This window comes from Chrysemys picta, chromosome 1 (assembly GCF_011386835.1).
Source record: "Chrysemys picta bellii isolate R12L10 chromosome 1, ASM1138683v2, whole genome shotgun sequence".
NCBI lineage: Eukaryota > Metazoa > Chordata > Testudines > Emydidae > Chrysemys > Chrysemys picta.
The window spans coordinates 355,283,532-355,299,975 of NC_088791.1; the positions used below are offsets into that span (position 1 = coordinate 355,283,532).

General features: G+C 45.0%; 1 pseudogene; it reads right to left on the reverse strand.

The window, feature by feature from the left end:
* Nucleotides 1–6,381: 6,381 nt before the first annotated feature.
* On the reverse strand, nucleotides 6,382–7,380 carry LOC101947914 (olfactory receptor 52R1-like; annotated as a pseudogene).
* Nucleotides 7,381–16,444: the final 9,064 nt, after the last annotated feature.

The following is a 16,444-nucleotide window of genomic DNA, read 5'->3' on the forward strand; positions in this document are numbered from 1 at the left end:
AATTAATGGTTATTAGCCATGATGGGCTGGGATCATGTCCCTAGGATCTGTTTGCCAGAAGCTGTGAGTGAGAGACAGGGCATGAATCACTTAATTATTACCTGTTCTGTTCATTCACTCTGAAGCACATGCCATTGGTCACGATCAGAAGACAGGACCCTGGGCTGGATGGAATGTTGTCTTCACCCAGTAGAGCTTTCTTATATAGAAACCATATCTATCTACCCCCTGCTGTAACCCACTAGACTCCACTCTCCCCCCAAAGCTGAGATAGAAACCAGGAAGCTTCCTGGGGTCTCTATCTCCACAGCATTAGTAATAAAGTAAGAATATACTGTGACGTTGCACTTCATATGTTTTATGGAAATATGCTTATGAATGTGAATGTGTTGTAACTGGAATATGCTTTATGCAAAAGGTCTCTTGTAAGGTATCATAACAATGTTTATAAGCTACTGAATACATTCCTCCTATTTGTATGCGTGTATCGTTCTTGTGTCTGAAGCTAGAAATATGAAGTATAACTCTCAGGTCCTATTGTAACTCTGCAAAGTGTGGGCCATTAATGGTTGTTTAGAATCTTGATGGCTCCCAATGACCCAGACAATTGGTTGTAAATGGTTTATTTATCTGCAAACAATCCTGTGTATGTGTGGGCCAACCCAGGAAAAATGGAGACAAGGGTCTTACAGTGATATGTGACCATGTTACACGATAGAGGAATCCATCTTTATCCTTTTACTTTTTCATTGGTGAGGTGGGGGGAGGAGCAGAGACAAAAGATTCCCACCTTGTGCCAAAGCAATAAAAGTGGGTGGAGCAGGACAAAGGAGTCAGCCAGTCACGAGAAAACACCTGGTTACCACTGGAGATGTCTGCTGGATCTATTAAAGAATGTACCAGGGGGAAGTCTTGGCCCAGTCTAGGAAGTAGGCTGGTCTGTGAAAGTAATTTATTGGAACATCTTTGAGGGTGAGATATATTGTGTAATCAGTTTCTTAATATATTAGGCTTAGACTTGAGTGGTTTTGCTTTATTTTGTATTTTTTACTTATGTAGTCCTGTCTCTTATTACTTGAAACCATTGAATACTACTTTTTATACTTAATAAAATGGCTTTTATTTATTAATAAACCCAGGGTAAGTGATTAATACTTGGGGGAGCAAACAGCTTTGCACATCTCTCTATCAGTGTTATAGAGGGAGGACAATTTATGAATTTTCCCTGTATAAGTATTATACATAAGAACATAAGAACGGCCATACTGGGTCAGACCAAAGGTCCATCCAGCCCAGTATTCTGTCTGCCAACAGTGGCCAATGCCAGGTGCCCCAGATGGAGTGAACCTAACAAAAAATGTTCAAGTGATCTCTATCCTGCCATCCATTTCCACCCTCTGACAAACAGAAGCTAGGGACACCATTTTTACCCATCCTGGCTAATAGCCATTAATGGACTTAAGCTGAAAAGGCCTAGCCTCTTTAATCTATCCTCATCTGGGACCCATTCCAAACCCCTAATCATTTTAGTTGCCCTTCTCTGAACTTTCTCTAATGCCAGTATATCTTTTTTGAGATGAGGAGATCACATCTGTACGCAGTACTCAAGATGTGGGTGTACCATGGATTTATATGAGGACAATAATCTATTCTCCATCTTATTCTCTATCCCCTTTTTAATGATTCCTAACATCCTGTTTGCTTTTTTGACCACCGCTGCACACTGCATGGACGTCTTCTGAGAACTATCCACGATGACTCTAAGATCTCTTTTCTGATTACTTGTAGCTGAATTAGCCCCCATCATACTGGGTTATTTTTCCCAATGTGCATTACTTTACATTCATTCACATTAAATTTCATTTGCCATTTTGTTGCCCAATTACTTAGTTTTGTGAGATCTTTTTGAAGTTCTTCACAGTTTGCTTTGGACTTAACTATCTTGAGCAGTTTACTATTATCTGCAAACTTTGCCACCTCACTGTTTACCCCTTTCTTAAGATCATTTATGAAGAAATTGAACAGGATTGGTCCTAGTACTGACCCTGGTGGAACACCACTAGTTACCCCTCTCCATTCTGAAAATTTACCATTTATTCCTATTTTTTGTTCCCTGTCCCTTAACCAGTTCTCAATCCATGAAAGGATCTTCCCTCTTATGCCATGACAACTTATTTTACGTGAGAGCCTTTAGCGAGGGGCCTTGTCAAAGGCTTTCTGGAAATCTAAGTACACTATGCCCACTGTATCCCCCTTTTCCACGTTTGTTGACCCTTTCAAAGAAGTCTAATAGATTAGTAAGACACGATTTCCCTTTACAGAAACCATGTTGACTTTTGCCCAACAATTTTTGTTCTTCTATGTGTCTGACAATTTTATTCTTTACTATTGTTTCAACTAATTTGCCCGGTACTAATGTTAGACTTACCGGTCTGTAATTGCTGGGATCACCTCTAGAGCTGTTTTTAAATATTGGTGTTACATTAGCTATCTTCTAGTCATTGGGTACAGTAGGTAATTTAAAGGACAAATTACAAACCCATAGTTAATAGTTCCACAAATTCACATTTGAGTTCTTTCAGAACATAAGAATGGCCGTACTGGGTCAGACCAAAGGCCCATCTAGCCCAGTATCCTGTCTACCGACAGTGGCCAATGCCAGATGCCTCAGAGGGAGTGAACCTAACAGGTAATAATCAAGTGATCTCTCTCCTGCCATCCATCTCTACCGTCAGACAAACAGTAACCGTCCTGGTTAATAGCCTTTAATGGATTTAACCTCCATGAATTTATCCAGTTCTCTTTGAAAACCCTGTTATAGTCCTAGCCTTCACAACATCCTCAGGCAAGGAGTTCCACAAGTTGACTGTGCGCTGTGTGAAGAAGAACTTCCTTTTATTTGTTTTAAACCTGCTGCCGATTAATTTCATTTGGTGGCCCCTAGTTCTTGTATTATGGGAATAAGTAAATTACGTTTCCTTATTTGCTTTCTCCACACCACTCATGATCTTAAATACCTCTATCATATCCCCCCTTAGTCTCCTCTTTTCCAAGCTGTCAAGTCCTAGCCTCTTTAATCTCTCCTCCTATGAACCCGTTCCAAACCCCTAATCATTTTAGTTGCCCTTCTCTGAACCTTTTCTAGTGCCAGTATTTTTTTTTTTTTGAGATGTGTGACTTGTTATCGTTAAGTTTATCAATTAATTCCAAAGCCTTCTTGTCAAGGCTCCTTACCCACTCTAAACTTTAGGGTACAAATGTGGGGGCCTGCATGAAACTTCTAAGCTTAACTACCAGCTTAGATCTGGTCTCCTGCCACCACTCCCAAATGGGTTAACTCCCTTCCCTGGGTAGCCTTGAGAGACTCTTGCACCAACTCCCTGGTGAACACAGATCCAACGCCTTGGATCTTAAAATAAGGAGAAATTAACCATCCCCCCTCCTTTCTCCCACCAACTCCTGGTGGGTCCAGATCCAACCCCCTTGGATCTAAAAACAAGGAAAAATCAATCAGGTTTTAAAAATAAGGCTTTTAATTAAAGAAAAAGGTAAAAATCATCTGAAAAATCAGGATGGAAAATAACTTTACAGGGTAATCAAACTTAAAGAGCCCAGAGAAACCCCCTCTATCCTTAGATTCAAAGTTACAGCAAACAGAGATAAACACTCTAGCAAAAGGTACATTTACAAGTTGAGAAAACAAAGATAAATCTAACACCCCTTGCCTGGCTGTACTTAGAATATTGAAATATAAGAGACTTGTGCAGAAAGATTTGGAGAGCATGGATTGATGTCTGGTCCCTCTTAGTCCCAAGAGCGAACTCCCCCAAAACAAAGAGCACAAATAAAAGCCTTCCCCCCACCAAGATTTGAAAATATCTTGCCCCGTTATTGGTCCTTTGGGTCAGGTATCAGCCAGGTTACCTGAGCTTCTTAACCCTTTACAGGTAAAAGGATTTTGGAGTCTCTGGCCAGGAGGGAATTTATAGTATTGTACACAGGAGGGCTGTTACCCTTCCCTTTATAGTTAGGTCACTCTGTGACGGGTTGGATCACAGAAACCCCCTTGGGAGCTGCCACCCGATGTGCAAAGACTACCCCTGCTTCTGTTTTCCCTGCCAGCTCAGGACTCCAGCACCCTGTCTTGCTGAGCCAGACACTCCTGTCTGGCTCCAGACACAGACCCAGGGTCTGAATCACTTGTCCCAAAGCTGCAAGTTTACCTGAAAACAGCTCGCAGTAGTGCGCTTGTCTTTAGCACTCAGATGCCCAACTCCCAATGGGGTCTAAACCCAAATAAATCCGTTTTGCCCTGCATAAAGCTTATGCAGGGCAAACTCATAAATTGTTCGCCCTCTATAACACTGATAGAGAGATATGCACAGTTGTTTGCTCCCCCAGGTATTAATACATACTCTGAGTAAATTACTAAATAGAAAGTGATTTTATTAAGTACAGACAGTAGGATTTAAGTGGTTCAAAGTAGTAACAGACAGAACAAAGTAAGTCACCAAGCAAAATAAAATAAAATGCGCAGATCTATGCCTAATCAAACTGAATACAGATAATTTCCTCACCAGTTCCAGAGTGCTCCCTTTTACAGGCTAAGCTCCTTTTAGCCTGGGTCCAGCAATCACTCACACCCCCTGTGGTTACTGTCCTTTGTTTCAGTCTCCTTCAAGTATCCTGGGGGGGGGGTGGAGAGGCTCCTTCTTTAGCCAGCTGAAGACAAAATGGAGGGGTCTCCCACAGGTTTAAGTAGACTCTCTCTTGTGGGTGGAGACCTCCCTCCTATGCAAAGCCCAGCTCCAAGATGGAGTTTTGGAGTCACCTGGGCAAGTCACATGCCCCTGCATGACTCAGTCTTTGCATTGTCCACATGGCATCTTGCATGTCTCCAGGAAGACTTCTCATGTGGATTGGAGCATTCCAAGATGCATTGTTCCCTAAGTGTCTCCTGATCAGGTACTTAACCTGGCAAATTCCTTCCTAAAGAAGCTGACCAAATGCCTCACAAAGCTTACTTAGAAATCAGGCAAGCATACAGCCCATATTCTTAAGCTCGAGTGGAAAATGATATATACGTACAAATAGGATGAATAGATATAGTAGATCACAACCCTTACGGAGATATGTTACATGGCACAGGCAGCACAAAACATATTCCAGTTATGTCATACATACATTTATAAGCACCCCCTCCCCATAAAGCCTTATGGGGTACACTGTCACACACTCCTCTAGTGATACTTCAATCTGTGACAATTCCTCAGATATTTCACCTACAAAGGATGGCTCATGTTTGGGAATCTCCCTAATAGCCTCAGCCGTGAAGACTGAAGCAAAGAATTAATTTAGTGTCTCCACAATGACTTTACCATCTTTAAGTGCTCCTTTTCTATCTCAATTGTCCAGGGGCCACACTGGTTGTTTAGCAGGCTTCCTGCTTCTGATGTATTTAAAAAAAAAAACATTTTCTTATTATCTTTGGAGTTTTGGGCTAGCTGTTCTTCAAGCTCTTTCTTGGCATTTCTTATTACATTTTTACACTTAATTTGGCAGTGTTTATGCTCCTTTCTATTTACCTCACTAGGATTTGACTTCCACTTTTTAAAAGATGCCTTGTTATCTCTCACTGCTTCTCTTACATTGTTGTTAAGCCATGGTGGCTCCGTTTCCATTCGTGTACTGTTTTTGTTTTGTTTTGTTTTTTTTAATGTGGGGTATACATTTAACTTGGGCCTCTATTATGGTGTCTTTGAAATGTGTCCATGCAGTTTGCAGGGATTTCACGCTAGTCACTGTACTTTTTAATTTCTGTTTCACAGAGTGAAATAGATTTATTTGGGGTTTGGATCCCATTGGGAACTGGGTGTCTGGGTGCTGGAAACAGGCAACTTGTTGAGCTGTTTTCATTTACTTTTCTTTCTTTTATATAGAAATTATATACTTTTCTTCTGCCAGAAAACTAGACCGTTAAAGTGGCAATGCCTAACAAAATCTGAAATGGCTCCCGTACATCTAGGGGTGGGAACAGTGGAGGTGAAAAGGATACAGTGACTGACAAGGGGAGGGGAAGAGAGGAACGAGCAACAGAAGTGGGGCCTTTGTGGGGAAGATGCACAACAGGGAAGGAGTCTTGTTGGAAGAGCCAAGGCAGGGGGCGGGCCTGCAGGGGTCCAGTTTTCAGTAATTAAAAAGGTTTCAAACCAGTGAATTGTACATAGACTGATTCCCCAATTTGTCATACTGACACAGCACAATAAGGTCATAAAAGGTTTTAATGTCTCTCTGACTGTCCAGGAAGTGATTCAGGAAAGGGGGCCCATCACCATGTTACCAGCCATCTCTACACAGAGCCAGGGCACCAGAATAAAACATTTACGTCCCTTTGCGAGTAAAGAGCTTGAGCAGCCTGTCCCGGATCTGTTTTGTCCTTACCCCATAGATGATGGGGTGAAGCAAGGGGGGCACAAGCAGGTACACATTGGCAATGAGAACAAGGACATGTAGGGGCACTTCATGGACAAACCGGTGCGTGAGGGAGGAGAAGAATTCTGGAAGGTAGAAAGATAATATGCAACAAAGGTGGGAGCCACAGGTCCCAAAAGTCTTGAGCCGGGCATCCTTTGTGGGAAGGCTGAAGATGGCCCTGAGGATCTGGATATAGGACACGATGATAAAAAGCGCATCCAAACCTATCACAGAGAAGAGCACAAAGAGGCCGTAGTAACTACTGATGCGCGTGTCGGCACAGGCCAGATTTACCACAGCTATGTGCTCACAGAAGGAGTGGGGGATGATGTTGGTTCTGCAATATGGCCACCGCCTAACTAGGAAAGGATAGGGCAATGCACTTATGCCACAGCGCAGCACCACGGCTAGTCCAACCTTGACCACAAAAGAATTTGTCAGGATGGTGGAATGTCTCAGAGGATCACAGATGGCCACGTAGCGATCCAAAGCCAAGGCCAGTAATATCCCAGATTCCATAGCTGAGAAGCAATGAATGAAGTACATCTGGGTGAGACAGGAATTGAAATCTATCTCCCTGGAATTGAACCAGAAGTTACTCAGCATTTTGGGCACGGTGGCCGTGGACAGGACCAGGTCGGTGACAGCCAGCATGCAGAGGAAATAGTACATCGGCCCATGGAGGCTCTGCTCCAACTTTACGATGAACAGTATAGTGAAGTTCCCCAAGATGGCTATGATGTACATGGTGCAGAAGGGGATGGAGATCCAGACATGGGCTGCCTCAAGACCAGGAATGCCCATCAGGATGAAGGTGGAGGGGTTGGTGATGTCGGTTGTGTTGGAGTCCGACATGGAGTAGGGGTGAAGGTGTCAAACTCTGAGGCACAAGGGTGTCACCTTCATGTACCGTACGTTCCCCTGACTTCCTGTACGTGCCCAGGGTCTAGGATGATGGTCGCAGTTCTAATGCCTGAATAGAGAGACAATGTTAATATAAGACAGTACATGCACTACTGGAGGCTGTTCTTATGGGTGAAGCAGATTGGTCGCTCTTCACACACTGAAAAATAACGTCATCATTATTTAGAGAAATGATCTATGAACAACAAACCCACCTAATGCCAATTCAATATTTTATGATACTGTTGCCGGCACAGGGGCCCGAGGACAGCAACTGTGGGGTTCGGTGCCCGGAGTGCTTCACGCCAATAAACATACCAGGGTGGAGAAACAATCAAAGTTTATTTGAGATCCCAAAATGGTGCAAGGAGACAGGCAAGTCTCAAATCGAGCACACCAGCAAAAACAGTTTCTCTCTTCTTTATACATTTTACAACTAAGCCCCCCCTCTCTCCCTTTCTCTACCACCCCTCCTCTACTCTCCCTCCCCTCTCTACCGAAGTCATGTTTATACATTTAAGCAACTAAATCATTCTAGGGCTATAAATCTAGCTTGTTAATAACTTCTCCCTAAACAGTTATTTGGTCCTGTTTACCCTTAGTTTATTACCCCTTCCCCAGCTAGAAACATGCAAACCTCATCATTATTGTTTGGTACCTGGTATGAACAAGGTCTTAATTGCTAACTAGCTGTTTACACATTCCAATTCCTGTCCTTGGTTGTTAAGGCCGATTAGAGTTAAACATGGAAGAACAGAGTTTAAACATGGAAGAACTCTGGCTCAGGCAGGCATAGTAACCCCAACAGTTCCCTCCTTTGAGAATACTCAACAAGCTTTTGGCTGAGTTTTCTCATATTCTGTAGACAAGATACGATTGAGTGCCATGGAGCTGGGGTTCTCAATGAGAGAGAATGCTGGGATTTCTGGGGAACCACCCTCCAGGGTAACCCTGCAGCATGGTGCGGGATTTGGGAGCATACCCAGCAGTTGGAGAGGTTAAACTCTTGGGCAAAGCAAACCTTCAGGGACTCATATGTGTTTGTCTCTAAGATAGTAGGGATTCCTTTCCATCCCGCATGTGCCTGGGGGGAAATGGAAGTTAACAAGAGGAGTGTCCCTATGGCGAAGAGCACCACTATGGCAGACCTTGGATCTGAACTCATATTGGGCAGGTGACCCTAGGCCTAACAATCACAATTCCCCAAATACCCACAAAATAACAATTACCAGTAGTAAGAAGATTAAAAACAAAAGGGACCAGGCCACCAGGTTAGGCCGGTCCTGTGAAAACAAACACAACCAACGCTCAGAGGTCTCGCGGGGAGTGCGCTGTGACTGTCCAAAGAGATCACAGGGCATTCCCCGCAGACACTATTGTCGTCTGAATAACAGCTTAAGTCTCAAATCGTCGCTGGCAGTTTTCTCTGCAGGCTGGACCGTCCACCGTTCAGGAGCAGGCACTGCTTTCAGACAAGAGTGATGAATCCAGTTTTTGTGTCCCTCAACCTTTGCTGCTGTATGGGAGACCAGCAGGACGGTGTGGGGTCCCTTCCACTTCTCTTGGAGAGGCTCGTCCTTCCAGGTCCGGACGAGTACAGAATCGCCTGGCTGCAAGGAGTGGATCGGGGCATCCAGCGGGAGAGGTTGCAAATCTTTGGTATACCTGTGGAGAGAACAGAGAACAGCAGACAGAGAGCACATGTACTGAGATAAGAAGCCACACCCCATTTCCCACTCCTCTGCCAGAACCGATGTACCATTCATAGGCCATGCCCTTCCAAACATAATCTCGAAGGGACTGAGCCCTAACCTGCCCTTTGGGAGAGCGCGAATGCGGAGCAGAACAAGGGGCAAAGCATCAGGCCACTTAAGGGAAGCCTCTTGGCAAACCTTTGAGAGGTGCCGCTTAAGTGTGTGATTCGTACGCTCCACTACCCCACTGGCCTGCGGTCGCCATGGCGTGTGAAGCTTCCAGGGGATCTGTAGGGCATCCGATATCTTTTGAGCGACTTGGGATGTGAAGTGTGTTCCGTTGTCAGATTCCATCCACTGGGGGAGTCCGAAGCGAGGAATGATCTCTTTAACAAATTTAAGAGCCACAGTTTTGGCAGTGTTATTACGGCATGGGAAGGCTTCAGGCCATCCGCTGAATCGATCTACCAAGACGAGGAGGTATCTGAATCCTTGGGTCCGGGGAAACTCAGTAAAATCTATTTGCCCCACCAGTCCTGGGCCTGGGGTAGGCTCCAGAGTGGCTGGCAGTACTGACACTCCCGGTCGAGGGTTGTTCTTTTGGCAGACTAAACATTCAGCCTGCACCTGGGAGGCCAGAGGCCTAAGTCCAGAGGTTAAAAAATATTTACCCATTAGCTGAGAGAGAGCCTCTCTCCCTGCATGAGTGGTTCGATGTAGTTTCTGCAGCACTGACCGAATTAGGCTCTTTGGTAGTAGGATCTTTCCTTCCAGGGAGTGGAACCACCCCCCTTTCTCCTGGAGACTGAGTCTGTCGGCCAGATCCCTTTCTTCGCCAGAGTACTGAGGCGTCGGGAGCTCCCCCACTGATGGGATGAGGGCATGCATATGGGCATCTTCAGCTTCCTGTGGTTCCAGGGTAGCAGCTCGCCTAGCTTCCCTATCCGCCCTGGCATTACCTCTGGCCACATCTTGATCTCCCTTTTGATGAGCCTTGCAATGTACCACTGCTACCACTGAGGGGAGCTGTACCGCATCTAAAAGCCGGAGAACCTGGGGTCCATGTTTGACAGGAGAGTTTTGCGCTGTCAACATTCCTCCTTGCTTCCATAGACCAGCATGGGCATGTAGTACTCCAAAGGCATATCTGGAATCAGTAAAAATGTTAACTCTTTTCCCTTTTGACAGTTCAAGTGCACGAGTTAAGGCTACCAATTCAGCCAGCTGGGCTGATGTCCCAGCAGGTAAACTCTCTGCTTCCACAGTTTCATGGAGAGATACAATAGCATAGCCTGCCCTCCTTTGCCCGTTTACAACTGTACTACTGCCGTCCGTATACCACTCATAATCAGCATTCAGGAGAGGTTGATCTTTCAAGTCTGGGCGGCTAGAATATTGGGCATCTATGACCTCCAAACAGTCATGTTCCTGCTCCTCTGTCTCCGGTAACAGGGTGGCTGGATTAAGGGAGGGACAGGTCTGTAAGGTAACTTCAGGATTTTCTACAAGCTTTGCCTGATACCGAGCAACCCGAGCCTGTGTAAGCCAGAGACCACCTTTAGTGTCCAGCAGGGCTTGAACCATGTGGGGAGTATACACTTGCACAGCTCCTCCCAGTGTCAATTTCTCAGCTTCCCCAACATTAGAGCAGTTGCTGCGACCGCTCGCAAACATGCCGGCCATCCCTTAGCAGCTTGATCCAGTTGTTTAGAGAAATATGCCACGAGACGTTTCCAGGTGCCTAATAACTGAGTAAGCACTCCCAGGGCCACTCCTTTCCTTTCATGCACATACAGTTGGAATGGCTTAGAGAGGTCTGGCAGACCCAGGGCTGGAGCTTCCATCAGTTTCCTTTTTAAAACCTTAAATGCCTTGTTGGCTTCTGAGGACCAGTAAAAGGGGTCATGATCCGCTCCCTTAACACATTCGTACAAGGGTTTAGCCCACAGTCCAAACTCTGGGATCCATATCCTACAGAAGCCTGCCATACCCAGAAATGCCCTGAGCCGTTTACGATTGCTTGGGATAGGAATTTGACAGATAGCTTCCTTTCTTTCATTTGACAGCTGACGTTCCCCCTGCCTTATATAAAATCCTAAGTAATGAACTTCTGGAAGGGCAATCTGAGCCTTACTCTGTGCTACTCGATATCCTCAGAGTCCAACAAAGTTCAGGAGGCTCACAGTGGCTTTAAGGCAAGAAGTTAGATCCACTGCAGCAATTAATAAGTCATCCACATATTGCAGGAGGAGGACTTTGTCCTCATTGTCCCACTCCTCCAAGTCTCTAGTCAGGGCCTGGCTGAAAAGGGTGGGGGAATTTTTAAATCCCTGTGCCAGCACTGTCCAGCAAAGCTGCTTTCTAACCCTCCTTTCGGCATATGGCACACTGGTTGTGACCCAGACGCCTTTCCTGTGAGCCAGGGCACCCACGCCCACGTCCTCTCATTCCCCGGCCCCTTCCACCTTCCTGGAATCTTCCCCTGCCACCAGCCTGTACTGCTGCGACCATCATTTTCACTTGCCTCTTTTCCTTTTCTCCCTCCCTAAGGCTATAAGCCATGTTTGCAGTTTCCAAAATCTATGCCATTATCATGCCCATCAAATCCTCCTTTTTCTGCAGTTTCCTTTTAATATCAGGGGTGGCAGGGCTGGTAAAGATACCCTTCATAATTGCCTCAGTAGCCTGATCATCGGGGTTGGCATTAGTAGTTTGCCTGATGGTATCCCGAATACGCTGCAGAAAAGCAACCGGACTCTCTTTTGGCTCCTGTACTAGCTCATACGGCTTAGCCCAATTGTTATGTCGGATAGCTGAGTGTCGGAGACCATGTAATAGGAGCTCCTTGTATACAGTGAGACGGGTGAGATCCGCCGGCACGTTGGGATTCCACCGGGGGTCTGCTGTAGGGACCTGAACTGCAGCGTTTGCTGCCTTTGCCTCATGTCTAAGCTGTGCCTCCTCTCGTGCCTTAGACACAACCTGATTACGCTCCACCTCAGACAGCAGGGTCCGCATAAGGACATTACAGTCATCCCAGTCAGGCTTATGGCTAGCCAGGCACCCTTCAAAGACCGAGATAAACTTGCTTGGATTCGTAGAGAATTCCCCTGCCTGTGCCTTAAAAGCTGCTCGGTCCACTGGGTTAAGAGGCACATGAGTGTAAACCTGCATTGTAGTGGCCTGGCGATTTTCTGATCCAGGACAGGCTATCCGAGTCTCAGTAATCAATGGATAGAATCCCACCAAGGGGGCAACCTCTGGGACCTGAGGCACCCTGTCTTTATATGGTTGGGGTGTTGGAGCCGAAGGGGACACCGACTCTGCCATCACAACCGGGCGGTTCTGAGGACTAACAATAGTTACTACCGAACCTGTCGGAGTCAAATTACACCTTTGCAAAAGATCTGACCTATCTCTTAGCAACATAAACAACTGTACATACATATGTTCATTCCATTTACCTATTCGCTGACAAAACAGAAGCAATTGAAGGATTGTATTATAATTAAGTGATCCCTCCGGTGTCCACCTTTCCTGGTCCTCTAGCTGATATTGAGGCCAGTCTACTGTACAGAATCTTTTCAAAAGCAACAGAGGGTCCTGTGGCACCTTTGAGACTAACAGAAGTATTGGGAGCATAAGCTTTCGTGAGGTAAGAACCTCACTTCTTCGTGAGGTTCTTACCCACGAAAGCTTATGCTCCCAATACTTCTGTTAGTCTCAAAGGTGCCACAGGACCCTCTGTTGCTTTTTACAGATTCAGACTAACACGGCTACCCCTCTGATAATAGAATCTTTTCAGTTTACTTTTAATCAACGGATCCGATCCAAACACTTTCCAGTTCACCAGAATGCATTCTAAGGGCGTACACCTTGCCCTGCCTGCAGTACTCTGTCCCTGCCCCATATTCTAGGGAGACACTGGGCGTCCCCAGGTAAAAACAGGTAGACACTGGGCATCCCCAGGTCAAGACAGATAAAGTCCCCACTGGACTGTTCCTACCTTATCCAAGGGTCCAGTTCTGCACCGTCGCCCGCAGCTGCTTCTCCACTAATCAAGCGCGTTGCACCGTTGTGCCCTCCGGGGTCGACCAAATCACGTCTCCACCGAGGCCCCCGATGAAGTCACAGGTGCGCGCTGGGCGTCGGTTGTTGCCGTAATCCGTCGGCCGCCAGGAGGGATCCGGGCAAGGCTAAATTTCAGCCTCGAGCCCACCCAGGGATGCCAAGACTGTCGCCGGCACAGGGGCCCGAGGACAGCAACAGTGGGGTTCGGTGCCCAGAGTGCTTCACGCCAATAAACATACCGGGGTGGAGAAACAATCAAAGTTTATTTGAGATCCCAAAGTGGGGCAAGGAGACAGGCAAGTCTCAAATCGAGCACACCAGCAAAAACAGTTTCTCTCTTCTTTATACATTTTACAACTAAGCCCCCCCTCACTCCCCCTCTCTACCGAAGGCATGTTTATACATTTAAACAACTAAATCATTCTAGGGCTATAAATCTAGCTTGTTAGTAGCTTCTCCCTAAACAGTTATTTGGTCCTGTTTACCCTTAGTTTATTACCCCTTCCCCAGCTAGAAACATGCAAACCTCATCATTATTGTTTGGTACCTGAAATGAACAAGGTTGTAATTGCTAACGGGCTATTTACACATTCCAATTCCTGTCCTTGGTTGTTAAGGTCGATTAGAGTTAAACATGGAAGGACAGAGTTTAAACATGGAAGAACTCTGGCTCAGGCAGGCATAGTAACCCCAACAATACTCCATGCGTCAATAATTGCTACACGTCAGGGTGGAGTAACCTCAAGAGGCAGCAGCGGGAAACACGAGTGTGGGACTTTAAACACATCACTTAAATATCCATGGCTGGTAAAGCTAAGGATCACCAGGAATGAGGTTATTAAGGATCTGAAGAAAAGGAATTCTAGAAAAAAAGTAGGACAATTCCTGTGTTTTAAATGTAAACTGTTAAAAAACTGAAGGTAAAGATTAAAAAAAGATTTGAAAGGATTAGGAAACAATGGAAAAGCTGGTATCGGATTAGTTTAAAAATAAATTTCCAAGAATATAAATAATGCTAGTCAATGACAAGGTTTATGCAAAACCGGTCTTGTCAAGTAAACCTGAATCCATTCTTTTGTTAGGGTAAACAGTTGGTTTCTCAACGGAACTGTGCACATGCAATAAGCTTTGATTTTTCTATGTCATTTTAATTTATTAAGGGAACACAGTGAGGTAAAATAAATAACACTCTACAATATCATTGGAACACACAGAAAACGGAGCAAAGACTAGCTGACTGAGAGACCTCAGAAAGCACTTGCAGTGACTGGGGCTTTTTTTAGTGTGGTTCTGCAGGGATCAGTTCTGGGCCTGATGTTATTCAATATTTTCATCACTGACCAGAAAGGAAATAGAAAATCACTGCAGATTTGCGACAACCCAAAGATTGGCAGAGTGCTGAAAATGAGGACGACAGTTAGGGTGATGAGATAGAAAGTGTGAAAAATCGAGACTGGGTTGGGGGAAATAGACTCCTATACAAGAAGAAGTCCCGAATATTGGGACTATCCCTAAAAAAATTGGGACATCTGGTCACACTAAGAACAGGGCAGCCATATCAATTGATATGGGGCATTGAAGTGTCTGATGCAAACAACATATATTAATACAGTCAGATGCAGGCGCAATCCACAGTCTGAGGTACTGTATTATGCAGTGCAAGGACCCTGACAAGGATTTAGAGGTCATTGTTTAAAACCAACTCAAAAGGCCAAAAGGACTGATGCAATCCTCGGAGGCATAAAAAAGGGAGTGGAGAGTTGCAGCAGGAGATGGATTTTACCTCTGTACATGGAGAAACCAAATGCTTCCAGTTCTGATGTCCACATTTTAAAAGGATGTTGGAAAATTGGAGAGGGTGCCGAAAAGAGCCACATAAATGACTGGAGGCTGGAGAAAAAGCCGGACCGTGAGAAACTTGAAGGGTTTCATTTATTTAACTTATCAAAAAATTATCAAGTAGACACTTTCATGGGGAGAAATCCAGGGGTAGTGATGGTATCTATAATCGAGAGGAGAAAGACAAAGCAAGGCCCAACTGGTGGAAGCTGAACTTGGACAAATTCCAGCTGGAAATAATGGCCAAATGTTGAGCACTGAGGGTGGTTAACCATTGGAACGAACTGAGAAGAGAAGTGGTGGATTCTCCAGCTCTCCATGTCAGCAGATGGAGACTGAATGCTTTATTGCAAAATCTTCCTGAAGGCTTGTCTACAATTAAAACTCTATAGCAGCGCTGCCTTAGTGCTTCTGTGTAGACCAGTGGTCGGCAACCTTTCAGAAGTGGTGTGCCCAGACTTCATTTATTCACTCTGATTTAAGGTTTTGAGTGTTTTTAGAAGGTTTCTTTCTATAAGTCTATAATATATAAGTAAACTATTGTTGTATGTAAAGTAAACTAAGTTTTTAAAAAGTTTAAGAAGCTTCATTTAAAATTAAATTAAAATGCAGAGCCCCCCGGACCGGTGGCCAGGACGCGGGCAGTGAGAGTGCCACTGAAAATCAGCTTGTGTGCCGCCTTCGGCACGTGTACCATAAGTTGCCCACCCCTGGTGTAGACACTACTTACACCACAGGCCAGGGTTTCTTGCATCAGCATAGGTAATCCACTTCTCCAAGAGGTGATATATAGGTGGATGTAAGAATTATTCCATCTACCTTCTCATGACAAAGATGACAAAGTGGTGCAATACAAGCATTATGATCAAAGACAGAAAGAACTGCGTATGTTTAGTTTGGAATAGAGGAGATTAAGAGAGGACGTGATAGGAGTCTTCAAATACTTCAAAAGGCTGCCATAAAGAGCTGGAAGAAAGTTGTTCTGTCTTACCACTGAGAGAAGGAGAAGAGGCAATGTGTTCAATCTCCAGCACAGCAGATTTAAATTAAATCTCATGAAAAACTTCCTAACTGTAAGAACAGGAGGACAATGGAACAGATGGCCAGGGTAATCATGGCAGCTCCTTGAATAGAGGTTTTCCAAGGAAGTATGGGCAGCCATCAATCTTCGATGACTAAGACACAACAAATCCTGCATCTTGGCAGGGGGATAGACTAGCTGACCCTTGAGGTCCCTTCTAACCCTGTGGTCCTATGATTCTATGATGTAAAATCCTAGTGTAGACCCGGCCTTAATCACACACAAGTCTTTGCGTCAATACAGGGGTAGCTGGGTGAAAATTAATGGGCTTGTGTTACAGAGAAGGTATAACTGGATAATCTAATGGTCCCGTCTGACATTAAACCATATGGATCTATCAATAAAGAGAGTAGAACAGTAGAGCAGACATTTATATTTACTG